At 38.5% G+C, this 11,104-nt stretch overlaps 1 protein-coding gene across 1 annotated transcript in view; it reads right to left on the bottom strand.

Moving 5' to 3' along the window:
* Positions 1–10,719, bottom strand: part of LOC104409635 (filamin-A-interacting protein 1-like) — a gene marked incomplete at its 3' end in the record, with an annotated part of 64,087 nt that extends 53,368 nt beyond the window's left edge. The window contains exon 1 of the mRNA XM_010019557.1: positions 10,500–10,719. The remainder of the gene's footprint in view (positions 1–10,499) is intronic.
* Positions 10,720–11,104: the final 385 nt, after the last annotated feature.

Consider the following 11,104-nt stretch of genomic DNA (forward strand, 5'->3'; position numbering starts at 1 on the left):
GCAAGGAAGGGTCATTTATTACCCTATTCTTTTCCCCCCTGGAAACGCTTTCAAGTAAACCAAGAAATAATTTCCAGACCTCCTACTTTGATCTGGACTAGCCTTGGACCTGCCTTCACTGCCACTGCAGTTGCACCGTGGCAAGGCATGGTGTAGCAGACCTGTACTGCCCTCAGAGGTGTTTCAGCAGCTGTGGCTGCAAGCCTTGTCCTGCCTCTTCTGTGCTGTGGCGTATTTGTGAGCATGGGACTCTGCCTTGCTCTCAGACTCACCATCCCTTCTGTCTACTGGTATTGCAAATCACATACATTCAAAATCTTGAGATAATCTTCCAAAGTTGCATGTCAGGGGATTTGAAAGCCTCACATCATGGCACCACATCATCTAGAGCTCATAGATGTCAATCCTCCTGAAGCCATCGGGAGTGCTTTTTAATGATTTTCTCTGTTCTTAATTAAAGCTGAGACTCATGCAATGGCAACCCAATTCCCTAGCGTAAGACCTTTTCAAAACTCTCAGTTGCCAAGAGCAACCTGAGTTGCTGCCACAGCTTTAACAAAGTGGGCAGGACTGGAGACCCTGGTTACTTGCCGAGCCTGCAGGAGACAGGCAGCACTGCAGGACATTTCTGTTTTCCAGGTGCCCTGTCTTCCCCCAGCCAGCTTGTGGAGTTGATGTAGCCTTCCCTCAGCCCCACAGTGGCTCCAGGGGTGTCCCATAACAGGCTAATTTGGGCAGTAACCTAAATTAGTCACCTGCCCACCCCTTCCCTCAATGGTCCTTTTTCCTCCAAGCTGTTTTCTATTCCCAGCTGCCTCCTCCTTGTACCAGTCAGCTTCTCCTGGGCACACCCAAAATAACAACAAGCTCACAAGCTGACAGCACGAACTCAGCCCTATGAATTACTTCTGGTGCAACTCAACTGGAGGAAATGGTCTTGTTTTTCCTGAAATATCTTAGTATTGACACTAGTTTGGTTTCTATTTTGGTATAGTTTTGTTCTTGCAGCTTCCTGGTCACATCCCTGGTCCTTCTCTTTCCTTTTTCTGCTGTGCTTTTACCAGTACAGCTGATTTCTTGCTACCCACAACTGAGGGCACAACTATGCTTCCCCCTGGGGAGCTCCTCTAAAAATACATATTCTTGTCATTCAGACTAATTTAACTTCTATTCCTACTTCTCCCAGCAGAATCTGGTTTCCAAGGAGGGCTATTTAAGTCTCCTTATTCAAAGCTTTTGACATGATGTTTAATACTGCAACATCTCAGGGTGTCAGAGTCACTACTATATTTATTCTTGTATCATCCCAGGTGTTATTAAAAGTGTAGAAGTAAATAACTTGCTGAGAGTAGTACAAGGAGCCACTACTGTGAAAGCCAGTCATTTAACCAGCCTTCCTCTCCCTTGGTATGATACCTAGCACGTCACAGTTTTAGGTAACATTATTTGAAAGGCATAAACAACAAAATTCAAATATGGCATGAATGTTTCAGAGAGGGAACCTGAATTTAGCAAAGTGTTCCTGATTAATAAGCAATCTGTCAGATGTTCTGTCACTCTTACAGCCTATTCCCTGCAGTGTGATTTAGTCTTTGTTCATACAAATAATGCTGGAGGCATCTAAATTAACCTTCCTTGTGTGAAGTTATGCTTGCCTCATTTTTTTATATACTTGCTGTCTTGGAGGGATTTTTTGAGTTGACAGTAGTAGCCCATAGAATTGTTCCTGCCCTACTTATTCCTTAACAAACTTAGAAACTGTTGTGTTCAGAGTATTCACTGAACACTTACACAGATTATTCAGTTTATTTCTGATATTTTCCTACGTTTCCTTTGTGCTATCTAAGCTAAGGAGAAATTCATTACACTGCCTATAGCTAACATCACATATATTTCTGGCACTTCATCAGTTCTCAGAGACCTGTGATGATACAGGTTGTGTGGCTAGTAGTGATACAGGGGCTAGAAACTAGTATCAATGCAGGGAAATTGTTTTCTTGGAGCCAGGCAGCTGTGTCACTGTCACAGAGAGGGCTCTGAACAGGTCCTCTTGGGCCCCCAAGTACCACAGCAATCCTGTTTTGTATTTCCATTTACAAATAGAGAAAATTCTGTATCGAAGGTACTTACATAGTACTCCCTCCATCTTTCTAATAAAAAGCTGTTCCAAAATAATTTGAGGTTTAAGAACATACTCTCTGAAAGTGAGAAAATTTGGGGTTTAAGAACATACTCTCTGAAAGAGGGAAAACCACTGCACGAATGGATTCAAGGCAGGATAGTTAAAGATACTGTTATCTGGTTAACCCATGGTTTAGAGGTCCCTAGCTTTAAAACACTAAGCTTCCTGGCCTATAACCTATATGTGTGCGAGCGATTAGCTCCTCAAGTTCCTCTCTGCAGCAAATGCTGAATTTGCTCTAGCCAAGTACAATGGGATCTGAGACTTCTGTGCTCCCCTGCTGTGAGAATTCCCCAGCCTTTTTCCACTCATCTCTGTGATGATGGCAAAATTTTAGTTACAGCATCCAGTTTTAGGAACATTACTTTCTGATTTATCTAAAGAGAAGAATACCTGCCTCCGGTGGTTATTCTTAATAAGTATGAAACATTATATATGGAAGGACTGCCTGCCACATTCCTTCGAGTGCCACAAGGCCAATACCTTGTCCTTGTTTCGTGCTACAGTAATCACCACCACGTAAATTTAGATGCTTGCACAACCAAGGGCTTTTCTAAACCAAAAGAGCTAGTCTCATGTTGGTTCAACCAGAACTCCATCTAGGAATCCAGTTTGCCATATGTGCATCATTCTCTGTTCATGATTAGGATACAATTGAGAAGAGATGCTCAGTAAGAATAGTGAACTCAGCAGTAGAAGCAGTCTGCAGGGTTTCCTTCCTCAAAAGCATCATCTCTGTTTTCCTTCCTTATTTGCTTATTGCTTACAATCTCAATGCTAGCCTTTCAGGTTATTGGACTGCCTAGAAAGACAAAGATAGCATATACTTAACCTTTTATTTTCAGAATTCTTTTTCAAAGAGATAGCACCTTAAGAGAAGGCTGCGTGGAGACCTCATAGCAGCCTTCTAATATCTGAAGGGGGCCTGTAAGGGTGCTGGGGAGGGACTCTTCATTAGGGACTGTAGTGGTAGGACAAGGGGTAATGGCTTTAAACTTAAACAGGGGAAGTTTAGATTAGATCTAAGGAAGAAGTTCTTTACAGTGAGGGTGGTGAGGCACTGGAATGGATTGCCCAAGGGAGTTGTGAATGCTCCATCTCTGGAAGTGTTCAAGGCCAGGATGGACAGAGCCTTGGGCGACATGATTTAGTGCGAGGTGTTCCTGCTCTTGGCGGGAGGGGGTGGAACTAGATGATCTTAAGGTCCTTTCCAACCCAAACCATTCTATGGTTCTATGATTCTATGATAATGGCATCCTAATTCTAAATATTTGGCTTTCAAACACGATGTGGTAGTGAGGAGGAAGGTGTGCATACTAAAAGCTGGAGTGAACTGGGGTAGAAAATTTCATACAAAATTTTGGTTCTTATTATGCTCATTTTGGATATAACACATCAAATATAATAAAATTGGACAAAACCCCCCTAAAAATATTGCTTCTTTTGCAATTTTGAAAGTGCCAAAGGCCTGTGATTTATACTACTATCAACTGTTGCTCCTGGCAACTTCTATTCAGCTTATGGATTTCGATACAGTGATTATCATTACTGGCAAAATATTCCTCAGCCAGCCATGTTCAAAACTTTGTGGTCCAAATAAAATGTGAGACCTTAGAATAACTATGGATTAAAAATACTCAAGATAACTGTAAGTAATCAAAGCCCTGAGCAACCTGATGAGATCTTGGAGTTAGCCCTCTTTGAGTGAGACTAGATGACTTCCGTCAATTCCTTCCACCTACAAAGTAATGCCTTTTTTGACTTAGATTCTAGCTTCTGGCTAATGGCAGTAGTTGCCATAGCCAGCTGCCTCGTAACATGGTTTCTCTGGAATTCAGGAGCGCTGTTGCCATGTGTGTCCCTCCATGCAGAAGGGACATCTTGTTCTCTGGTATGTTTGACGTGTTGAGGACATCTAGCATGGCATCATTCCCTCCTGCCCAGAGTCAAACATTGGAATGTTTATTTTTCCTCTAAAGAATTTTTTCAGATTGAGGAACTGAAATCCTTATCTACTGGAATATCATTCATGTTTCTTTTTATTACAGAAGTCCCTGTAGAAGAAAAAAAGTAGGCGAAATAAAACACTACAGAAGAACTACTGTCATCTTTACTTTAAAAGTTAGATCCAAGAGGTTTGTGATTACAAATGTTGGGACAAGTGAAATTTTGGGGATAAGTATGAATGACAGACACAGGAATTGAATAGCTTTAGCATGAGAAATATATGCCTAATTTATAAAGAAATATTAGTCAGCTCTACACCGAAGCAGCCATAGTTAACCACATGTGCTTTGCCACCCTTTCATTTACATCCTTGCCTATGGCTTTTAAGGGGATATTTTTTCAACAATCTGGAGTATATATTTTTAAAGAAAGAATGCTGAGTCACATAACTTGACAGTGTGAGGTTTTATGAATATCCTACCTATCACGTTCACAAATCTGAACTTCAGAATAAATTGTATATGCTTTTCTTTAGTGTGTATTTGTTGTCACAGTAACTGCAGTTTTCCCAATAAATGGAAATTGCATCGTTTCCTTAGCATTAAGGTTATTGCACTGAAATAGCACCATGAACTCACCACCACTTCTCCCTTCCTGTTGTCAAGCTAGTTCTCATTAAGTTACAGGAACAGGCACTAAAACAGGTTAGTTTAGATACGTGTGCATTAGAAAGCTGAAGCAAGTCTGCTTAGCCCCATTACATCCTATGACTCATGCATGTGTGGGAAAGACCTTATTTTCACAGAGATCTCTTAGATAAACAAGGCAAGTTGGCAGCAGTTCGATTACACTGATGTTAGCAGTCTCCTGCTTTCTGTTGCGTTCATTTGCTTTATATTTTCTGAAAAATGCAAGCAGTCTGATAAACTCTAATGAAAATTCTTGTCCCAGGGACACAAAAGCTTTCATTTTCAATTACCTTTTTTTTTTTTTTTTAATAGGAGCAGCCTTGAAAGCAGTTTCTAAAATAAATCCTTTTATTAGAATAGAATCCACTTTTTATCTTTTTTTTTTTAAAGTTTGTTAGTGAAGCCATGGCTCTTGCTATCCACACTACAACACACTAGTTAGTTAGATACCTCTCCCCACCTAAGCCTACAACCCTCTAAATACTGTGGACTTCACACAGAAAATGGATTTAACTTCCAAAATATTACTTTTACATATGCACTGGAACAAACTTTTGAACAGCATAAATCACAAAACATTATACTCTTTGACACCATTTCCCCAAAAAGGAAAAGCAAAGAAAGCAACCCTTACTGCATTAAAGAGCTCTTAAAGAATACAAATAAAAATGAAAAAGTTTATTGCAAATTCATTGAGGCTTTTTCTTTTGTTCCGAAACTCCACCAGTTTAGATGTGAACAAGTCTGGCCACATCACAGATAATGAAGATTTTAATTGCCATTTTATCAGCTTTGAAATGAAACACATTTGGACAATGTACAGCGGTCTTCTAGATTCACACACCCCTTTGCTTGTGTCAGCTAACAGCAACTAGATGGGTTGCCCATTTAAGGGAAAAAGTACAAGCTCCAGCCTATTTCCCTGTACTTCAGATGTGTTTGTCCCACTCCTTCAGCAATACATTCTGTAATGCCAAAAAGCATTTCTCTTCTTACAAAAGGCACGCACACGTGCACATACATACGCACATTTCTGACTAAGTTTCAGCTCTCACAGAGCTGCAAAATTAAGGAACCGGATGTTGGAATTCTTAATTTTCTCCTCAGTTTTATAAGACCACATATAGCAATTTTCTATTAACTGGAGGGGGGAGCAATACCATTTCATTGCCTTGGAACACTACTCACTAAACACCCCAAGATAAATCATATATTTTAACAGTTGTGTATTTACAGAACAATGATTTCAAAATAAAACTGCAATTGTGCTTTTAGGATATATGCTTTTAATTGTAGGAATTGACTCCTGCGCTGTATTTGCGAAGTGTGCAAAGCATTTTGGTGGAGACCACAATCTATGTAATCTTACATATCACCTTTAGAGCTAGAATTTGCATGCTTTACTCTCGAAAATATTTAGAAATATAGTGATACAGTCCAGCCAAAGCAGAATGAGAATGATAGGGCAAAGCCATCTTGAATTAAAAAAACCCAAACAAACTTCAAAACCCAAGCTGTCCCAATTTAGGAAGACTTTGTGTTTGCATTGATATTAGTATGTATTTTGCTATGATGGTAAGAATGAAAAGTAATACAGAAAATGCAGATTATCTGCAGAAGCTAGAGGGGTAGGTGGAAGACCCCAAAATAAAAGGAAAAGTCTAATCAAGTATCCAGAAAGGCACAATTTTCACAAATGCATTAGCACCATGCAATCTTCAACATGACTAGAGACTCCTACTGTCTCTCCTGAACAGGCAATAGGCACAATTGTTCCTGTCCTTTGGATAACGTACCTCAAAGAATAACTACAGGACCGTGTCGTAAATGCCTTATTTTCCTAGTATCGCTAACCTGGTACAAATATTAGCTACTAAAGGAGAAAAAGAGAGGTTAAGAAATTTTAAATCATTATGCAATAATGTTTCCTCAGTTATTCAATATCTTCCAATATCAAGAAAAGCCTGTATTCTCCAAGTAATCCCCAGTATTCTGTATAAAATTAGGAAACAACTTTCAGTAGAAAACACTCAGAAATGAAAAGTGAAAAGGCTAAAAATGAAAAGCACAAGAGTAAGATGACACTGAAAAGTATAGGTGTTTATGCTTCTTGTGAAGAAGTATTTAAGCTTTTCCATATAACAGATTAACATTATTTTATTACATACACTATTCTATCTTCTTAGCTTTCAGTTCTTATCTTAGGTTTTATATACTAAATATTTTTTGTGAAATAGGAAGTATGAATATATGCAGTTCCTTCTCCTTTGTCTTATTTCATCTGGCTTCTTCAAAAAGTTTATAGCTCTATTTCTCAAAATGGCATTTTAGACAGGTAGAACTACAAAATCCCTGCCCCCAAATTTAGTTTATATATTAAAATAGTATGTCAAACTGTAATAACAAGCTTTGAGAAAGGAAGAAACAGGAAATTGGAGAAAGAGTAAAATGTCTCTTAGGAAAAAATTATTTGGACAGCAATACAGATGATGCATTTTGTTAAATGCTCTGGAGGGGACTGTAAATTTATATGTTAATTATTGAAGACCTGATCTTATCAAACTCAAAGGAAATCTCACCCTGAATTCAGTGGCATAAACCTGGCCTCTGACTCAGCACAGATCTGAGACACATTCTTAATTTATGTCTGGTGGGTACTTCAACTGCATTAGATGAGATTACCCAGAGCCTTAAATTAAAAATGTGTTGAATCTGTGCCAACAGAAAGATCCTGTATGAGGAGTTGTTTTACTGATACACCTGCATCAGTATGGAAATGGCTACGCTGGTGAAATTGTAGCCCAGAGGAACAAAACAGGTAGAAGTAAAGAAAGATTTCCCAATGTAATTATGCTTACTCCATAAGCTGCTTCCAGGAGCACAACTGTATCTTCAGGAGCCCTACCTTGGTCAACATAGCTCTGTTAGTAGACAAGTTTAGGCTTTCCATGACAGGTGCTACAGCGAGAGGCACTATAGAAAACTCATGTTATCAGGTCAATGTCAAGCTTGCTAAAGCCAGTAGCATAGAGGATGGACCATTTAAACTAGAGCCAAAGGTATCACTCTACCAGATATGAGCAGGAGGAGTTTGGCAAAATCAGGGCAGATTTGAAGATGAGTTTTGAAGATTAATTTCAAATCTTTGAATTTGGTGTTAAAATGAACCATGTTCTATAATGAGATTGAAAGACTGAAGTGATAACAAAACAGTTAAGATGGTGACTTTAGCTGTGGGTATACTGGCTAGAAGAGGCCTTAAATTATAATATTGACCCAATGAAAGTGAAACAATGAGCCACAGTCAGAATCTGGAAGTGGATTCAGACTGGAAGGATTACACAGTCTTTAGCAGCATGAAAGGCACCATTCATTCCACAGTTATGGGAATATAAATAAAATTAGAATAATATATAATGAGGAAAATAAATGGATATGCTATGTCTACTTGTCTTCCAAGAAAATCTCTACAATGGGGTGTATCGCCAAAACCCAAATTACTTTTTGATTTTATACAAATTGAGCTTGGTTTCACTGGAGTCATTAGTATAGCTGGCTATTCTTCAAATATGAAACCATCTGTTGAATAGACATGTTACATATTCCACAGATTTGATTGGAAAATCCCAGTGCCTCTTTGTGGACACCTGTTGAGAAGAGTAATTTTAGCCTCCTCCTCCATTTTGAAGTGTAAAGGAAGACAGATGTACGTAAACCCACAACTCCATGTGTTAGAGTTGGAAGTTGCTATCAGACTTCAAAAATCACTTCATTCGATAGTTATCAGGCTAATTTACCTTTTGCTTTTAAAAACTTTGCTCAAAGTAAATTATGCAAGAAAAGTAAAATCATAAAATCATACGTTATGCTCAGCAACAACTAAAAGCAAAAAACAGTTGATAATTAGCATAGCATTTTCCAGGTTTTGTCATCCCTACACATTCAGAAGGTCAAATTAGCCTTTTCTCCAAAGGTTATTATTTGCCAATTAACTTGATCAAAAGAATAAGTGGTAATTTTCACATTAATGTCAAGATAACAAAACCCGTACAAATCATATTGTTTCAGTTTTAGTTCTCACTATATAGCTTTCTTAAAAACAAAACAAAATACTTTCTCCAGATATGTCTATATTAAAAAGTAATACTAAAGTTTCCTTTTGAGATTTAGATTTGGGATACCACAGTGTGTAGTAATTCCACAGTAATGATTATCACATTAAATCATGGCCACCAAAAAGTATTCCTATTTAGTGCTTAAGTAGTGTGCCCCTTGCTATGAAATAAAATGTAAACTATATGATTTCTACTTTTAAGTATTTCCCTCCATCCTAATACTCCATTAATCTCATTGTTTCACAGGCAGTTACATTCTTAGCCACCAAGTCAAAGTTGCTTCAGAGTATTTTAATTTCATCCAATCTGTAAGCATGCAACTGCTAAGATGTGGTATTGATGTCATTTGTATAGTATGCAGGGATGAAACTAGAATTATTTAGCAAGTAAGACCTTCTCATCTCCCTGAGGCAGTCCTGGAGTCCACAGACTAAGTGTCAAACACCACAGACAGTCAGCATAGACTCACTCAATCCATTCCTTCTTTAGGACAAATATCTTTCACCCGAGACAATACTACATAAATCTGTGAACAGGATTTTTGCATGCGTTAAGTGCATTCTTTAAATCTTTGCCTTCATAACTGAATTTATATTGCATGTGAATTCATAATCAGTACATCTTTTAAAGATTTGTGCGTACTAGTTTTCTTTTGTTTGAAGAAAATGGCTTTAAAAGACGGCGGCAGGAGGGGGAGTGAGGGGGGTTCATTCTTCAATTGACCAAACAGCTTTTGTCAGTTTAGACAAAGCAAATCATACTGAGCAATTCCTCCCTTAAATTACATGACCATTATGGGAATATTGGATATTCACTTCCAACAGAAAAACAGGCTTCCATTCAGCTGTCTGTAAAACATCTGAGCACTGGTTTCTCATTTATTTTGCTGAAAGAAACAAATGCTTTAACAACAGTGATCCAGCTCAAGCATGCTTGGCTACAATAAACATAAGGTCGGTATTCAGGAGAGTTGCATTATACAGCCAATCAATAGAGCAGAGATACATATTCGTTCTATGTAAATAAATATAAGAGGAAGAACCAGGAGCTGTTGTCAAAAGGATAGTATGAAAGGCACCAGGTGTGCTTGTGTGCTAAAAGTTAGCAAGGAAACAAAAAGTATAAGTGTACTGGGTCACAAAGTATTCGGTTAATTCAGTTAGTGAATGGCTATTTCCTGTTACTTCTCACACAGGCTGTCACTTTTAATAGCTGCTAGACTATCACTGGTAAGGGATGAGATGTATTCTATTCTTAAATGTTGGTTTGTCTTCTGTCAGCATGTAAGCAGATATAAGCAAGATACATGTCAAAATCTATACACATTTTTTCATTTTACTACTAGGCATTTATGCTCGTTCTAAGAACTGCAAAAGTTATTTAAGCAATGTTTTTCTGTAATGAAAATCTAAAATAAAAATCTAAAACTGTTATGCCAGCTTTTATCTACTGGTGTTTCCAAATCATGCAGAAGATTGTTCATAAAAGGAAAGATGCAATAGTCACTAGAAAAGAAAAATCACTTCTTTTAAAAAGAATGCATTGGAGTGGTTAGTTCAGTCTTACCTGTCAGCAACACAAACCTGGGAATATCCTTCACACCACAAGATCACAGTAGCTCGTCCCACAGCACTACCACAGTAGCAGACTGATCCAGCCCAGGAGAACACAAAGAGAGAAACTTTTCCCACTTTTGTAGGTCTACCAGCAGCTAAAGTAATGAAGGAAATGGGTTAGAGAACAGAAGACCGGAGTTGCTTCTCGCAGAAATTCCAGGCAGGAGAAGTAGGAGGTATACTCTGTCTGTGTCTCACCCAGACTTTTGTTTAAAAGTTTTTTCAACTGTTGCTAGGTGGTGTTAGGCTTTGGCAGTTTAGTTCTCAGATTGTATTTCCCCTCTTCTGGTCTCTTCACACAGTGTTACAGCAATGACTTTGTTGAGCTCAGCTCGCTTGTGCTATATTTAACCAGTGTTCTCAGCAAGTCAAGCCTGTCAACAGCTGAGAAGTTTGGAGCAGGCTTTGCCGAGTTCCTCAGCTGCTGAATTATCAGTGGATGTAGCACTGTGCAGCCCAGCTACTACATTCACTGAAAGATTGTGGGGAAACTGTCAAATCCTTTTAAGGGCTTCCAGTGACTTCACAGGAGTAATTACTATTTAAAGCACTAAG

This window comes from Nestor notabilis, unplaced genomic scaffold (genome assembly GCF_000696875.1).
Source record: "Nestor notabilis isolate BGI_N333 unplaced genomic scaffold, ASM69687v1 scaffold15018, whole genome shotgun sequence".
NCBI classification, from domain to species: domain Eukaryota; kingdom Metazoa; phylum Chordata; class Aves; order Psittaciformes; family Psittacidae; genus Nestor; species Nestor notabilis.